The 18,809-nt window shown below is 35.6% G+C and overlaps 1 pseudogene; it reads left to right on the top strand.

The window, feature by feature from the left end:
- Positions 1–7,323: 7,323 nt before the first annotated feature.
- On the top strand, positions 7,324–8,054 carry LOC119536730 (annotated as a pseudogene).
- Positions 8,055–18,809: the final 10,755 nt, after the last annotated feature.

The following is an 18,809-nucleotide window of genomic DNA, read 5'->3' as shown; positions in this document are numbered from 1 at the left end:
AATCCTTGAGTCTGAAGTTACAGTTTATTAATGGATGCATTTTCAAATTGATAAGATTTTCAGAGAATAATACTGACTTCTAATATGTGTAGTTTAAAGAAACATAGACGAACACAGTCTCCCTACATTTTTAACGCATATCCATACCTGCCTCAATTAATATGCCAATATGGTTATGTATCATTTAAGCAATTTATAATTTTTCTCAGCTGTTTACTACATTAGTCCTTTACAAAGTTTTTCTCATTGATAGCCTTTGTAAAGAGGAATTTTCCATGACATATCTTTAAGGGACACAAGAGTTTCAAGGTCCTCCCAAGCCAATTCCCAAAAATTTTCAGTTCCTTGTTTCCCCATCTATTGGGTGAATATTGCACTACAGAAACCTTGGGAGACTTATTTTAGATTATCTAGCTGATTTTAACACACAGAGTTAAATGTGAATTTCAAATATACTACAAATTATTTTTTAGTGCAAGTGTGGCAAAATTTTGCATGGGGTACTCATAGTCAAAAGTTACTTACTGTTTCTTGAAATTCAATGTTATCTAGGTGTATTGCATTTATACTTTCTAAGTGGCAACTCTACATGTGTTGCTGTGACTCTCTCCTGCAGGCTGGGTTCCTGAGTGACCACAGACCAGAGTGTTCTTGAAAGAAAACCTTTCCTTCATTGGTTTTTAAATATAAATTTTTTTTTAATTAGAGAAGTTGTAGGTTTACAGAAAAATCATGTAAAAATACAGTGCTCCCATATAGCCACCTAGTGCTGACACTTTGCATTATTTGTGGTACCTATGTTACAAGTGATGAAACAATATTAAAACACTAATGTTAACTACAGTCTGTAGTTCACATTAGGTGTATTTTCCCCATTTAGCACTCTAGTATTAACACCTTGTACTATTGTATTTTGTTATAATTCATGAAAGAATACTCATATTTGCACTATTAACCCCAGATATCATTCAAAGCAAGGTTCAGTTGTTATGCAGTCCTATGTTTTATCTTCAAATTTTCATTCTACTAACTTCCATAACCAAAATTTCCCTTTTAAACCACATTCACAAACACAATTCAGCACTGTTAATCACCTACCCAATAATGTGCTACCATCGTAACTAACCATTTCAAAACATTTAATTTCAACCTAAGTAGAAATTCTGCACGAATTTCCTCATTTCCTTATTCTATACTCCATTCAATCACCCAAAAGCTATATTCTACATTCTAATTCTATGAATTTTGTTGGAAGAGCTATATTCATTTAGAAATGAGTGCAGCTGATGTAGATAAGGAAATGGACCCAAACTGCCACAAACTTAAAAAAATAAAAAAAAAACATTTATTTAAATTGAGCCACATCTCCTTTAAAGGATGAGAAAAACAAAGGTTTGTTTTTTTATTTTTTCCAAACAATTTCAGGATTTAAAAGTGTCCATTTTGTTTAAAGAAAATTAAATAATTTGCACTGACTGGAAAGTCTGTTATTCTGGTGAGTTAGTTTCATTCAGAGTCTTCAAGATATTATTGACAGTTTTCAGAGTGATTGTTGGTGATAAAAGTCAGAGCTATTTGCATTAAAGAGAGATGCAAACCAAAACAATTTGGTTTAAATTAAGGAAATGTCTTATATGGTTTGAGGATCTAGATCCTTTCCAAAGTGTGGGGCTTTTAATTTTCCTCAAAATATATATTTGTGATTGTACCAGTTGGAGACTCTAACTTCCAGTGTAGACATCTCCAAATTGAGGAAGTATCCTGGACAAAAGCATATGATGTTCCCCCTCAAGCTAAGATGGAGAGTCAAAATGAATCTACAATTTTATATATTTAGTGTGGGAATGCTCTAATTATCAGCAGTTTCTGCATTAAACTGCAGATGGCTTTTTCTGTATTCTTTTCAGAGCCTAGACTTTATCTCTCTTTACTAGAAACTGTTAGTTGGTTATTAAGAACAATTATTTCACTAAAATCTTTACTGAGCATTGACAATATTCCAGACATTGCTTTAGGGGCTTAATATCTGAAGTGCTCCTAGCTCACCCCATTTGCAGTTTGCTACTCTTTTTCCACTTCTGATTTTCTCTATGTGAAATGCTGCACAAACCTAAGGTAAACTTCCTGGTGAATTTCTCCAACTAATGCTCTTGCATTTTTACTCAGATACTACAGAAATGTGTGTCTAATTAGAAAAAACTGCAATAGGAATTACTTCTTTAAAGCCATATACATTCACAATATTCATTTCTATACCTGTGGAAGGAAGGTGGATCCAAGGTGATACTTTTCATCTGCTAGAAACAGGGGATTCATTATGAGTGCTGTAGTATTCACACTTATTCCCAAGAGAATAAGTGTTTCTCTAGAAATCCAGGAAAAGACATGCCCCTGAGGAGTGGCAGTGCTGCCTGTGGTAAGGCTAGAGCTTACTGCAGTCAGCCTACTGTGAAGGGCCTTGTAAGCTGAGCTAAGGACTTTGAACTGTATCCTGAGAGACATGGAATGTCATTGCAGGAATTTTGTCTAGGAAGACACAACACATAATGTGTATTTGGTGCCATGGCCAGACTTGTGAGAAAGAGGTCATTTAGGAGGTTGCTGTGGTAATCGTGAGTCAATGTCTCAAACTTAAAATGAAGTAAGACAGTGACTATGGAGTTGGGGAGTAGGGAGAATCTTAAAGAGAAATAGAATTAACTGGGCTTCAGTGAGGCAAATGAATTAAGACCACATATAGAAACAGTAGGAACTATGGCCAATGTCTTTGGGGAAGAAAACCAAAGCCTCATTAGTTTGAAAACATAGAATTTCAGTTCCCTTTAGGCATTCTTAGGACTTGGGGTGAGAGTAAATGTGAACAGTTGGTGGTCAAAATATGATGGGATGTTTGATGATATGATACCTTGTAAGCAACTCTGATTACCATCATCAGGTTCAGCCTGGATTTCCTAGTAGAATAATCAGCCTTTGGTCATCAAAGTGCAACTAGAACAGCACCTGCTACTTGGTATATATTCATGGAATAAATTCAAAAATAGTGAGCACAGTAATAAACATTAATTAATAAATGATTGTTTAATCATTAAATTCATGAAAACTAATGTATGAAGTCTAATAGAGGTGCAATAACTGGACCGTGTTCACTCATTTCATAAGCATTGGTGCTGGATTTGAAACATCAGAATGACACTAAAAGTTCATGATTTATACCATTTTGCTATAGAATCTCATCAACAGGTTCATTCCCCTGGAAAGAAGTACAAGGAAGACAGCCATTGGATACTTTATGAAACAACTGGGAGTTCAACAAATATACTTGTAGGGAAAATAAACTATGAATTTTTAAGAGATTTTAGGGTTCAACCAAAGTCCTTGCAGGGCATCTATGCCATGAGAGGGAAGGGATTCAATCCTATGGAGTCACTTGGCAGTTGATTTCAAGAGGATACTTAAAGAGCTCTCTGTAAAGATGATCTAGAAATACAAGGTTAAGTCTGTGAACTTCCTTCTGCTAATGACTACCAGAGGTTTAACAAAGTGAGGCATGGATAGAACCAAGTTAGAAAAATGAGGATGTCTTTCTTCACTGTTGATGGTGACATAGATTCAGTTGCAGCCTTGGCCATCTCAGTTTTTGGCAATATTTGAAGTATGTACCAATAACAATGGCTCATGAGGCAAAACATTTGGGGAATCCTAGCAATTATAATCCTTATCATATGCAAAGATCAAGTTCAAAATGTAAATGCATGCACCATACCTTCCTTGCATGTATCATATCACTAAGGCAGCCATGTTTGGTATCGTTGGACCTATTTTAGAGATGATGAAACTGAAATTTAGAGGGAGCAGGATATATAGGTTTCCAAGCCTTGTTTCATAATCCCAAACCAATGATGGTCCCTAAAATCATGGATGCAGACAAGAAAATGCCAAAGGAGAGAAACTTGAAATTAAAAAAAAAAAAAAAAAAAAAAAAAGCCTCAACTGGGAATCTCGCATCCATGTACTCAAATCAGCAAGAAGGGTCAAAATTAGGAAGAAGTCTGAATACTACAACCCACAAAATAAACCCTTAGCTTGTAGCACGTGCAAAAATGTCACCTTGGGATTCACCTTCCAGCAGCTGGTGTAGAAACAAATATTCTAAATGAAGTAACTTAAAGAAGTAACTCCTATTGCAGTTTTTTCAAAGTAGACACACATTTCTGTAGTGCCTGAAGGAAAATGCAAGAACACAAGTTGGAGAAATTCACCAGGAAGTCTACCTTTGGTTTTTGACAGCATTTCACCTTCAGAACATCAGAAGTAGAAACAGAGTAGCAAACTGCAGATGGGGTGAGTTCAGAACACTTCAGACATTCAATACTTAAAGCAATGGCTCAAATATTGTCCATGCTCCATGAAGTTTTTAGTGAAATAATTGGTCTTAAAAACCAGCTTACAGTTTGTAGTAAAGAGAGACCAAGTGTAGACTCAATGTTTGCTTTAGTTAATAATATCTCTGAAAGGAGCACAGAAAAAGCCATCTGTGATTTAATGTAGAAACCTCTGATAATTAGATGATTCCCACACTAATTGTATAAAATTGGGGTCCATTATGCCTCTCACTCTTAGCTTGTATGGCAACACCAGCATACTTTTCTTCAGGATACTTCTTCAACTTGGAGATTTCCTTCCCTGGCAATTAGTGTCTCCACCTGGTACAATCACAAATACATATATATATATATATATATATATATATATAGAGAGAGAGAGAGAGAGAGAGAGAGAGAAATTAAAAGCCCCACACTTGAAGAAAGATCCTAGATCCTCCCACCATTTGATATATTTCCTTAAATTAAACCAAACATTATTTGGTTTGCATCTCTCTCCTTTGAAGCTATTGACTCTGAGTTTTATCACAGAAGATCACCCTAAAAACTGACTATAATATCTTGAAGACTCAGAAAGCAACTTATGCCCATGAAAGCAGACTTTCCAGTCTGTGCACATTGCTTAATTTTCCCTGAGCCAAATTGACAGTTTTCAATCCTGAAAATGGTTTTAAAAGCCATTTCCTTATCAAAGTCACCTGCACTCATCTAAAAGAATGTCGCCCTTCAAAGTGGACCATTGGGGTGTGCATATTGGTTATAGTGTTACAGCCATTGTATTGTAATCCATCAGAAATTTCTTCTAAAATATTCTTCACTGAGATTGTAACACTCAAATCTCTATGCTATATTTTGGTCCATGCACTCTGTGTATTCAAGGATCATTCCGTATTCCCACTTAACTCTTTAACCCATGGTCCAAATTTCCATAATGGAAAAAGTCCTTCTGGCAGCCCAAAACTAATGCCAGGACCTCCACACTGGTTTGAAGGTTCCTTTTCAATCTGCAGTTGATAAATATTTTCCCTACTAAGTTGTGAACTCGGTACAACTTTACAATCATCTGTGCTATATTTTACTTACATTTCCAGGTGTCTTGTAGTCCAGTATTTCTCACTATCTTTTACATTACTCAACCTGGTTCAGTATCTTGAAGGAATTTTCAAAAGTAATTCTGTCATTCTTATTCTTCTTAGCTTTGAATAGTTCTCAAGGATTAAACAATTGCACTACAGATTTATATTCAAGGAGAGAGTTCAGATTTTGAAAACAATGACCAAATAAGAATCCTCAAACACTATTTGGTAAAAGCATTACTGCTGGCATAAAATACTCTGCATACAAAGCATTTAAGTGTTGGGAAATGGAGAGTGGTGATGGTAGTAAATTATTGTGAGTGTAATTAACTGAATTGTATCCATGAATGTAGTTAAAAGCAGAAGTTTTCATCATGGAAGTTACCAGAAAGAAAATTTGAAGATAAAACAGGACTGTATAACAACTGAACCTAGTTGTACACAATGCCTGTGATTAATAATACAAATTTTAGTGTTTTCATGAATTATAAAAAATTTACAGCACTAGTACAAGTTGTTAATATTAGTGTGCTTTATGGAGAAAAATACACCTCATTTAAAGTATTACTTAAAAATTGTTTAATATCTGTCATGACTCTAACATAAGTAGCACAATAATGCAAAGGGTCAACATTAAGGTGCTTTCTGGGAGTAGTATATTTTCACATGTCTTTTCTGTAAACCTATGACTTCTCAAATTTTTAAAAAAGTATATTAAAAAACAATGGAGGAAGGGGTTGCTGGCAGAAAATGACTGCCAAGGATGAATCTGGACCTGATATCATGGGATAGAGAACATCTTCTTGACCAAAAGGGGAAGCAAAATGAAACAAAATAAAGTTTTGGTACCTGAGTGATTCCAAATGAGGTAGAGAGGTCACTCAGGTGGGCACTCTCACACAGTATATAGATGACCCTTTTTAGGATAGCGTACTGGAATAGCTAGAAGTAAATGCATGAAACTCTCAAAAAAAAAAAAAACAAAAAAAAAAACACCAATGAAGGAAGGGGTTTCTGGCAAGAACACTCTGGTCTGTGGTCACCACAGCAATACATGTCTGGTTGGCACTTACCAAGTATAAATGCAAGATGCCTAGTTAAATTTCAATTTCAAGAAACAGACAGTAATTTTTATTAAAGTACCCCATGCAATATTTAGGAAACACTTACATTAAAAAATTATTTATAGTAAATCTGAAATTCAAATTTCCCTGGTCTCCTATAAATCATCTAGCAACTCTAAAATAAGATTTCCAAAGGTTCCCTAGTGCAATATTCACTCAAAAGATGAAGGAGAAAGGGAATTGAAAATATTTTGGGAATTGGTTCTGGCTGGCTGGGGGAGAGCAATGAAACTCATATGACACTTAAGGCTATCTCAGGGAAAATTCTTCTTTAACCCTACTAATGTAAAACAGCTTGTAGCAGGTCTAAAGAAGTAAATAGCTGAGAAAAATTATAAGTTGTTTAAACAGTACGAAATCATATTTGTCTATTAATTGATGCAAGTATGGATACTGTTTAACATGGTAGGGAGAGTGTGTTCATCTATGTTTCATAAAACCACGCATACTAGAAGTCAGTCTTATTGTCTGTAAATACTGTTAACTGAAAATGAAGCCATGGAAAAACTGTACCTGCTTATGCAGGGATTTCAAAGTCATAAAATAGAAAAAAATGGAGAAGAATAAACCCAACTGTGAATGTTTGCCATAAAAATCTAAGCCACAAAAGTGAATGTAAAATTATGAATATTTTAATTTTGAGACATTACAAAGATCCCCCATCCTTTTTGGACAATCCTAGACATTGGCAGCCATGACACAAGGAAATAGCATTGAAGTGACTGAATTCTTTCTTCTGGGATGATACTACTCATTAAAGCAGATTGTAGACTTCAGACACCCATGTACTTTTTCCTACAACATTTGGCATTTGTTGATATCTGTTATACATCTGCTATCACTCTGAAGATGTTGCAAAACCTCATATCAGAAAATAAATCAATTCCCTTTGTGGGATATGTAATGCAATTATGGGTTTATGGGACAAACAAATGACTGTTACCTCCTGGCTGCTATGGCAGTGGACCATTATGTAGCCATCTGTAAACCACTTCACTATTCCATAGTCATGTCCCATACAGTATGCACCCACTTCATTTCTGGTTCATATGTAATTGGCTCAATAAACAACTCTGTACACACAGGTTTATCATTTTTACTGTCCTTTTGCAAGACCCACATCATTAATCACTTTTTTTGTGATGTTCCCACAATTCTAGCCCTTTTGTGCTCTGACATTGCCATCAACATCATGCTACTTGTTTTCTTTTCAGGATTTAACTTGATGTTCACTGTCGGCTGTCATCTTCTCTTATATATACATCTTATCTTCCATATTAAAGATGCCTTCTACTGCAGGGAGGAAAAAAGCCTTCTCCACATGTGCCTCTCACCTGACAGCAGTCACCATTTTCTATGGAACCCTCTTTTACATGTACTTACAGCATCATTCTAATAATTCCCAGAACAACATGAGAGTTGCCTCCATGTTTTATGGAATTGTGATTCCCATGTTGAACCACCTGATATAGCTTGAGTTAATAAGTTATTTCTTATTTGGAAGTAAAAGAAGCTCTACAAGGAATAAGGAAGAAGTTCTTCTAGATTGAACCCAAATTATTAAAATTCAGCAACTCAAAACAACCGGTAGATATGAATTCATATGAATTTATTTTCAGAAATTGAGAAATATCTTCTCCTCTTAGATCAGTGATATTTCTTGCAAAATAGAGATATCGGAATGTGTAAATACAGTAAACATCTCTTGGAACTAATTTACCCTAGAACAAGGATGAGAAACATATCTGATACTACCTGTGGAGAAGACCCTTATCAAGTCTATCTAAATTTATAGAGCATATATAAGTTTTGCAAATTATTTAATACATTGAATAAATTTCAAATAAATTCTTAAAGAGTAGAAACACTCTTATTTGTATATATAAGATAGTTAAAAATATGAAATAATGAATATTTAAATGTCATTACTTTCCATTAAGTACAACTTCCTTGAATCATCTGCAATGAAGCTCTTCTAAATTCTCTTATAATTTTACACAAATCTGAATGTAAAATAAATTTATTACTTTAGTGAATGTCTTAGGACTCTATTTTCTACACAGTATGCTTATGTTAACAACATTTCCTAGCACTTGAAAACCTTGATTTCTCTCATTACTTACTATCTTTAATTTGAATCTATCTCTTTCTTGCTTAGGGAAAGGGAAGTGGTGAAACAATTTTCATATTCTTTCTCCAATAGAGAGTCCAGAATGTAGATGGATCTAAAGTACTGAATGATGGTCATCCATTTATGAAATACATACCCATCATTTTAATTCAGTCAGAGCCCTGCGAATCAGGAAGAAAATGTGTTGACAGAAAAACTTTGACAAGTACTTTGAAGGCAGACAATAGAAAACCTACCTAAATATTATAGATTCCACACTGACTGGTTGAAAGAACAAGTTTCCCTTCAAAGTAACACCAGAGGGGTAATGAACTAACAAAAAATTTACTGATAATAACAATATGAGGAGAATTCAGCAAAAGAAAAAGAAGCATATTTCCATATGATACCCCTCATGAATTCTAAGACAAGAGAAAAAAAAGTAATCTGAAGTCAGTACAGAATTTCCTCCTAAAAGACTATTTCAAAGAAAGGGCCTTCAAGCCCAGGATAGGTCAACATATCTTCAAAGTCCAGAACCTCCAGACATTGCTGGGCAGTCATCAGAAAAGTAGAATGAAGTTGGACTGAGGCTCTGTAGGAGAAAACTTGTGTTCCATTTAAGAATAACTTTTCTTCATGTTAGAATATAAATATCCTATGTTAAACATGGGGATAGAGAGTCACATAGTACTTTTCAATCAATAATGTTTAAAGGAAATCTCAAGGAAATGGGCTCTCTGACAAACAGACAGAAGCAGCCACATCTATGAGGCTTATTTGAAGGTGGAACCACTTGTGGTAGGTTCTGGCTTGTGATACATTATTGATTGTTAGCCTATATTAAAGAAGGAGTGCTACTTTCTCTCACTGTAAAATAGAACTCTCTGAAGTTCAGTAACTACACATTAATTCATGAATCATCAGTTACACATTTAGGCTATTTGGACCCAGAGGAAGGAAGGAAAATATAGACCAAGTGTGATTGAATCATTCATTCATTTATTTAGCATAGTTTTAAATATTAACTGACAGCCCCTGGTAACTCCATTGGAGACCTGTAACTGAAATAGACATTATGGCTAACAAAAGACTAAAGATACACCTGAGATTTTTTTACAAAAATAAACTCCATTGCCCAAGAAAAGAAGAATTATGATGTAGGAATCATTTATAGACCTCAATAACAGACAGAAGCCTGAGACAACCAACTGGAGAGGTAGCTGGAGTGCAAGGCAGGATGAACTTTAAGAATATATGTATGAAGCAGAAGCTTAAAACACAATCATCAATTCAGAATCTTCCTAATGTAGTAGCCCTTAAATCATTCTCTGGTCTTTGGTGGCAGATACTGTGAAAAGTGCCTTTCAACATCCATTCCACTCTTCTAATTGGCAAAATTGAATGTTCAGACCTGCATTTGCTGTATATCCTTGCACCTATCATTATGGATAGAAATCAGATTTACCCATGGGAGACCTGGAAAGTAGAAGTGAGCCAAATGCCTGCTCCTTTCTGGTCAGCAAAACAGTAGAGACATGAGTGGTTAGATGTGGTTTCATCACCAAACTGGGGATTCTAAGTTCTACTCACTGGCTTCAGAAAATGAGGGGCAGATTTCTGACCTCTGAATTCTACCACCTTGATATGTTCCTGATGACTATTCTTCCATCAACTGCAAATATTTTTAACTTTAAAATTCTCTTTATTGAATCTTTTTCTACTTGAAATACCTGGTATATATATTTTTCCTTGAATTAAACATTGACACATACACACACCATGTCAAATATCTGCCTACTGTCTGCCTGAATGACCCAGAAAGTTTCAGGAAATAACAAACAATAAGGAAATAAGCAGCAGAACTCCAAAGGTCACCGGGTTTAAAGAGTCTTGAAGTACACATCCAGTTAAGAAGACCCAAAGCATCAACTTTTTAGCCCCATTGCAACTATTACTGAGTTTTAACATCAGTAGATAGTTAGCAAACAATGCACAATAGAAACAATCACATGGACAGTGCCCATTTTACCCAAATATCAAATTATCCTGACTGCAACAATATCATCTGGAGAATTTTTAAAAGAACAGATCTCTGACTGTAGTTCCCGGGGATTTGGAATCTGAACATCTAAAGTGAGGAATTTTTTTAAAATTTCCCAGGATACTCCGACTAACAGTTTGTGAAGCCACTGGCTCTACCATATTAGACATGAAACTATCCAAAGAGAAACTCCCTAAGGATGATTTCAGTATTAGATACTAGATATGAAATTACTTATTATACCTGGAAACTTCTATGTTATGAAAGACACAATTCTTGGTAGGCATTACTGGGTTTTAAAAGCAGCATACAACAAATTTGAGAATGCTTCTCCAACCACTTACTGGGTAGCTTGAAATTTGGGGACCAAAACAAAAGAGGGCTCTGAAGAACATCCAAGCTTTAGTATGAGAGCAGCTCCCACATTAGCCTTAATGATCCACTGATCCCATAGGTGAGAGTAAGTGTGCTAGAAAAACACCATGTTGAGTCATTGTAAACTAGTGATTCACCATATAATTACTGCATTGGGAAAAACTGTAGATATATACCCAGTCCATGGTGATGGGAAGAAAGGGAGAAGATCTAAGTCCCAAGAGGTGTGGGGAGGAACCAGTTGTATAAATCCCTGAGTCAAGAGTGAAAGGAAACTTGTCAAAAATCAACTGACCTTTGTTGCTCAGATGTGGCCTCTCTAAGTCAACTCTTCAGGTAAACTCACTGCCCTCTCCACTACATGAGACATGGCTCCCAGTGTAAATCATCCTGACAATGTGGGACATGACTCCCAGGGATAAGCCTGGCCCTGGCATTGCAGGATTGAGAAAGCCTTCTTGGACCAAAAGGGAGAAGAGATTTCATAGAAAATAAAGTTTCAGTGGCTGAGAGATTTCAAATAAAGTTGAGGGTCATTCTGGATGTTTTTCTTATGCATTATATAGATATCCCTTTTTGGGTTTGAGTATATTAGAATAGCTAGAAGAAAATACCTGAAACTGTTAAACTGTTAACCAGTAGCCTTGATTCATGAAGATGACTATATAATTATATAGCTTTTATGGAGTGACTGTGTAATTGTGAAAACCTCATGACTGACACTCCCTTTATCCAGTGCATGGACAGATGAGTAACAAAATAAAGACATTGAATAAATAAATTTTAGGAGGGATAAGGGGTATGGGATATTTTGGGTGTTCTTTTCTATTTTTATTTTTAGTTTTTTTTTTTTTTTTTGGAGTAATGGAAGTGTAAAATTGATTACGGTGATGATTGTACAACTGTATGATGATACTGTGAACCATTGATTATACACTTTGAATTATTATCTGGTATGTCAATATATTTCAATAAAATTGCATTTAAAAAATAAAAAAAAAGAGTGAAAGGACAACTATGGAATAACCAGGAGAAAGGTGCACTGAGGGAAGTAGAGGGAAGCCAGAGGCAGTGAGTTTTTGAAGACAGTCCAGGAAAAGACATGCACTTGAAGACTGGAAGTGTTATCTTTGGGAGGGCTGGAGCTCACAGCAGTGAATAAATTGTCCAGGGCATTGTGAGTGGAACCAAGCAGTTTGAACTTTATCCTGAAAGACATGGGGAGTCATTGAAGTAGTTTAGTCCAGGGAAACAGAACACGTAACATGCATTTAGTAAGATGGAAAGATTTGTGAAAAAGAGACCATTTCGAAGGTTACTGTTATATTCCTGAGTCCAAGTGTGAAACTTACTATGAAGTGAGACAGTGAATGGGGATGGAGAGTAGGGAGCATATGAAAGAGAAATAGAATTAATTGTGCTTTATTGGGACATTTGAATAAAGACCACATGTAGAACTGTGAGAAGTATGGGTACTGTCCTTGGGGAAGAAAAACCAAAGCCTAATCAGTTTAAAAATGAAGAATTTTCAGTCCCCTTTAGGCATTCAGAGGTCTTAGGACAAGAGTAATGGTGAACAGTCAGTGGTCAAAATATGGTGGGATGTTTGATGGGGTGATACCTTGTAAGCAACTCTCATTACCGTCATCAGGTTCAGCCTGGATTTCCCTCTAGAATTCTCAGCTTTTGGTCAATCAAAATTCAACTAGAACACCTACTATATGGTAGATATCCAGGGAAAATTAAAAAATAGTGAGCACCTCAATAAACCTTAATTAAATAAATGAATTATCATTTCAATCATTCAACTCATGAAACCTAATATCTGAAGTCTCAAAAAGGTTCAATAACTGACCATTTTCACTAATTTAAAAAGCAGTGGAGCAGGGTTTGAAACAGGCAGAATGACACTGAAAGTTCATGATTTAAACTCTTTGCCATAGAATCTTATCAACATGTTCCTCTCCCTGAAAAGAATTACAAGGAATACAGCCATATCATACTTTATGATAACCACTGAGAGATCACTGAATATACTTGTAGAGAAAATAAACCATGAATTTAAGAAGAGCTTTTAGTGTTCAGCCAGATTCCTTGCAGGGCATCTACACCATGGGAGAGTAGACACTCAATCCTATGGAGTCACCTGGCAGAAAATTTCAAGCAGGTTACTTAAAGAACTGTCCAAATAGATGGTGTAGAAATACAAGGTAATTCCTGTGAACTTCCTCCTGCTAATGACTACCAAGGGGATTAACAAAGTGAGGTATGGATTGGACCAAGAAAGAAAAACCTCTTTCTTCACTAATAATATGAACACAGATTCAGTTAAGTCTTCCACCACTTAGGATTTGGCAATATCTGAAGTATTTGCCAATGACAACAGCTCATGCAGCAAAAGATTTGGAGAACCCTTACAATGATATTCCTTTTCATGTGCAAGTCTCTCAAATTAAAAATTTACATGCATGCACTTTACTGCCTTGCATTTATAACATCATTCAGGGAACCATGTCTGGTGTCATTGAACTTATGATACAGAAGATGAAACCAAAATTTAGAGGAAGCAGAAGATCCAGTATTCCAAACTATGTTTTCAGAATCCAAACCTCGATGGGCCCTAAGATCATGAATGCAAACAAGGCAAACTCCCAAAGGAGAGAAAATGAAAATTAAAACAACAACAACAAAATGATCCCAACTGGGAATCTCACTCTGTGCACTCAAATCAGACAGAAGAGTCTAAATTCTCTTGGAAATTAGTCCTAATACTACAATCCTCAAAATAAACCTCCTGTTTGTAACACATACAAAAATATTAACTTAGATCCACCTACCTGTAGAAGGTATAGAAAAGTATATTCTCAATGAATATGGCTTTGAAGAAGTAACTCCTATTTCAGTGTTTTTGAAGTAGACACATATTTCTGTCGTGTATGAAGGAAAATACTGGAACAGAAGTTGGAGAAATTCACCAGGAACTTTATTTTTGGTTTTCCGCAGCATTTCCCCTTCAGAAAATCAGAAGGGGAAACAGAGTAGCAAACTGCAGATTGGGTGAGTTAGGAACACTTCAGACATTCAGCTCCTAAAGCAATGGCTCAAATATTGTCAATGACCAGAAAAGTCTTTATTGAAATAATTGGTCTTAATAACCAGCTAAGATTCTGTAGCAAAGAGAGACCAAGTCTAGACTCAATAATTTGCTTTAGTTAGGAATATCTCAGAAAGGAGTACAGAAAAAGTCACAAGTGGTTTAATATAGAAACCTCTGATAATTAGAGCATTCCCACCCTAATTTTAAAAAATTTGGGGTATATTTTGCCTCTCCCCCCTAACTTGTGGGGCAACATCCTCACGCTTTTGTTCAGTTACCTCTTCAACTTCAAGTTTCCTTTCCTGAAAGTTAGAGTCTCCCACTTCTACAATCACAAATATGTATACAGAGAGAGCAAAATTAAAAGCCCTACACTTTAAGAAATATTTCTAGATCCTCAAACCATTTGAGATATTTCCTTAAATTGAGCCATTCAGTATTTGCTTTGCATCTCTCTTTGAACACTTTTAACTCAGCCTGTTATCACAGAACATCAACCTAAAAACTGACTATCGTATCTTGAAGACTGAATGCAACTTACTCACCATCATAACAAACTTTCCAGTCTGCACATTCCTTAATTTTCTTTGGACCAAATGACACTTTTTAATCCTGAAATTGTTAAAACCCTTGTTTCTCTAACATCCTGTATGTTTGATATGGCTTCATTTAAATAAATCTGTTTTATTTTGTTGAACTTCTTGCATTCTGGGGCCATTTTCATTATCAATGTCACCTGCACTCATATCTAAATGAATGTAACCCTGCAAGGTGGATCCTTGGGGTTCACACATTTGTTATATCTTTACTGCCATTGTATTGTAATGCATCAGAAATTGCTTCTAAAATATTCTTCACTGAGATTGTAACTGCCAAGTATGCACACTCTATTTGGGTCCATGTATTCTATGTATCTGAGGATCATTCCATATCCCCACTTAACTCTGTAAATCAAGGTCTAAATTCCTGTGATGGACAAAGTCCTTCTGGCAGCCCAAGCCTCAGGCCAGGACCTCCACACTAGTTTGCATGTTCCTTTCAATCTGCAGTTGGTGAGCATGTTACCTACCTGGTTTTGAACTTGGTGCTACTTTACCACCAACTTTTGCTATATTTTATCTTACATTACCAGGAGTTTTGCAGTTCAAGTTTCCTCACTATCTTTTGCAATATTCAGCATGCAGCAGAAGGTTGAAGGAATTTTCAAAAGCAATTCTGCCCGTTTTTATTCTTATTTGCTTTGAATACTTCTCAAGGATTAAACAATTGCACTACTGATTTATATTCAAGAAGAGAGTCTAGGTTTTGAAAACAACCAAGTGAGAATTCACAAACTCTATTTAGTAAAAGCATTACTGCTGGCATAAATATTCTACATCCAAAGGAATTTGAACAGGACAATACTCATTTAGCTGTAAATTTTGCAAACACAACTCTCAGATACACCTACCAGTCGATGATACCATTTTTGACAGTTGTACTGGTTTGGTTTAGAGACAACCTTTAAGTGCTTATTCTCATATCTGTGCACATTCACATACATTTCCATGCTCCCCAATAAATGTGGAAAAAATTAATATATATCAATTCCCCCACTTCTGTTTTATTTTGTTTTTGTTTTGTATTTTGCTAAATGGTGCATTTTGAGACACAAGACAGACTCACAACACACAGGGCTTAGTCTTACCTTAGCAATATTACAAATTACATGTCACAGGGGGCTCAATGTAATTGATGAATATTTGAAAACAAAATTATTATGAGTCTGTTAAAATAACACTAGCTACTGTAACAAACAAACCCCAAATCTCAATGACATCACAATAGTTTTACCCAATCACATAAAATCAGTGGAGGGTGCCCACTTGCACAGGATATTACTGAAATTGGAATATTGAGGCTCAGGTGTCCATCAACTGATAATTGGATAACCAAACTGTGGTATATACACACAAAGGAATATTATTCAGCTGTAAGAAGGAATGAAGTACTGACATGTGACATCATGGATGAAACTTGCAAACATTAATTTGAGTGAAATAAGCATGACACAGCAGAAGAAATATTGTATGTTCTCCCTGGTATGAGCCAATTATATTAAGCAAAACTCACAGAATTAGAATCTAGAATATAGTCTGCTTGGGGATTGAATGAGGTTAGAGAAAAGGGAACTGATGTGATTTGTGCACAATTTCTGTTTAAGATGATTGTAAATGTTTGGAAATGGATAGTGGTGATGGTAGTGCATAATTAACAGTGCTGTATTGTGTTTGTGAATGTGGTTAAAAGGGGAAGTTTTGGTCATGGAAGTTACTAGAAGGAAAATTTTAAGAGAAAACATAGGACTATGTAAGTGACCCTCATGTATTATGCCTATGGTTAATGGGGCAAATATGAGTATTCTTTCATGTATTCCAAAAATGTACAACACTAGTACAAGATGGTGATAGTAGGCTGTTACATTGGGAAAAACATACCTAATGTAAACTACGGACTTTAGTTACCAGTAATGTTTAATATTCTTTCATCACTTGTAACATAGGTACCACATTAATGCAAAGTGCAAAAATTAGGGGACTATATGGGAGCACTTTTTTTTTACATAATTTTTCTGTAAACCTACAACTTCTCTAATTAAAAAAAAAAATTAATGAAGGAAGGAGTTCTTGGCAGTAGCATTCTAGTCCGTGGTCATTTTGGAACCCAGCCTGTAGCAGAGAGCCACAGCAACACATGTAGGGTGAGTATTTAGCAAGCATAAATGCAAAACACATAGTTAAGTTTGAATTTCCAGAAACAGTGAGTAGGAACATGTTGGAAGTAAAGTAGTTATCTTTGGTTAGTTGTCTTTTTCTTGCTCTCTTGTTATGGTCTGTTTGAAATTATTTTTATTGTATGTTTTTTTAATTTTTTTTATTTTTTTATATACTTGGTTAAAAAAAAGAGTTTAAAAAAAAAAGGAAAAAATATTCAGAACCCCCTTGAGGAGCTGATGGAGAATGCAGGGGTATTGATCTTCCCCACCTCAATGGTTGCTAATGTGCTCACAGACATAGGGCACTGGTGGTTTGATGGGTTGAGCCCTCTACCACAGGACTTTCCCTTGGGAAGACTGTTGCTGCAAAGGAGAGGCTAGGCCTCCCTATAATTTTGCCTAAGAGCCTCCTCCCAAATGCCTCTTTTTTGCTCAGATGTGACCCTCTCTCTGTAGCTAAGCCAACTTGGCAGTTGAAATCACTGCCCTCTCCCCTAGATGGGACCAGACACCCAAGGAAGTGAATCTCCCTGGCAACATGGAATATGACTCCTGAGGAGGAATCTAGACCCGGCATTGTGGGATGGAGAATGTCTTCTTGACCAAAAGGGGAAAGTGAAAGGAAATGAAATAAGCTTCGGTGGCAGAGATTCCAAAAGGAGCTGAGAGGTCACTCTGGTGGGCACTGTTATGCACAATATAGGCAACCATTTATAGGTTCTAATGAATTGGGGTAGCTGGTGGTAGGTACCTGAAACTCTCAAACTACAACCCAGAACCCATGAATCTTGAAGATGATTGTATAAAAATGTAGTTTATGAAGGGTGACAATGTGATTGGGAAAGACATTTTGACCACACTCCCCTTTGTCTAGTTTATGGATGGATGAGTAGAAAAATGGGGGAAGGAAAAAAACAAACACACAAAGACACCCAGTGTTCTTTTTTTAATTTAATTGCTCTTTTTCACTTTAATTATTATTCTTGTTATTTTTGTGTGTGTGGTAATGAAGGTGTCAGGGATTGATTTTGGTGATGAATGCACAACTATGTAATGGTACTGTGAACAATCAAATGTATGATTTGTTTTCTATGACTGCACAGTATGTGAATATACCTCAATAAAATGAATTAAAAAAAAAAAAAAGGAACAGGAGTAATTTTGACTAAGAGTGTCCAATGCAACATTTAGGAAACACACTAAAAAATTATTCTGTAATATATACAAAATTCAAATCTAACTGGGTGCCCCAGAAGTCATCTAGCAAATCTAAAATAAGGCTTCAAAAGTTTCCCTAGTGCAGTAATCAACCAGAAGATGAAGAAGAAAGGGAATGAAAATGTTTCAGGAATTGGTTCTGATTGGCTGGGGAGTTCCATGAAACTCATGTGACACATAAACATATCCCATGGAAAATTACTTAATAACTAAGGCTACAAATGTCAACAGTTGGATGAGGATTAAGGTAGCAAATAGCAGAGAAAAATTACAAGTTAATTAAATGGTACATAATCATATTTGCACATTAATTGATGTAAGCATGGATATGTGTTTAACATGACAGGAAGTGTGTGTTCATACATGTTTCTTAAAACAAAACATATTAGCAATCTGTCTTATTCTTTGAAAATGTGTTGTTTTTGAAAATGAATACATGGCTGAACTATAACTGCTGACTCACTGATTCAAATCAAGAAAATACAAAAAAAATCAGGAAAGCAATCACCAATTATGAATGTTTGACATAAAAATCCAAATAAAAGCTAAAATGAAATTTAGGATTATTTTAATTTTGGAATGTTACAAAGATATCCCTTCTTTTTCGACAACCTTAGATTTAGCAGCC

Source organism: Choloepus didactylus, chromosome 6 (genome assembly GCF_015220235.1).
Source record: "Choloepus didactylus isolate mChoDid1 chromosome 6, mChoDid1.pri, whole genome shotgun sequence".
Lineage (NCBI taxonomy): Eukaryota > Metazoa > Chordata > Mammalia > Pilosa > Megalonychidae > Choloepus > Choloepus didactylus.
Note: the sequence above shows the minus strand (reverse complement) of the source record. Positions and strands in the feature narration are given on the sequence as shown.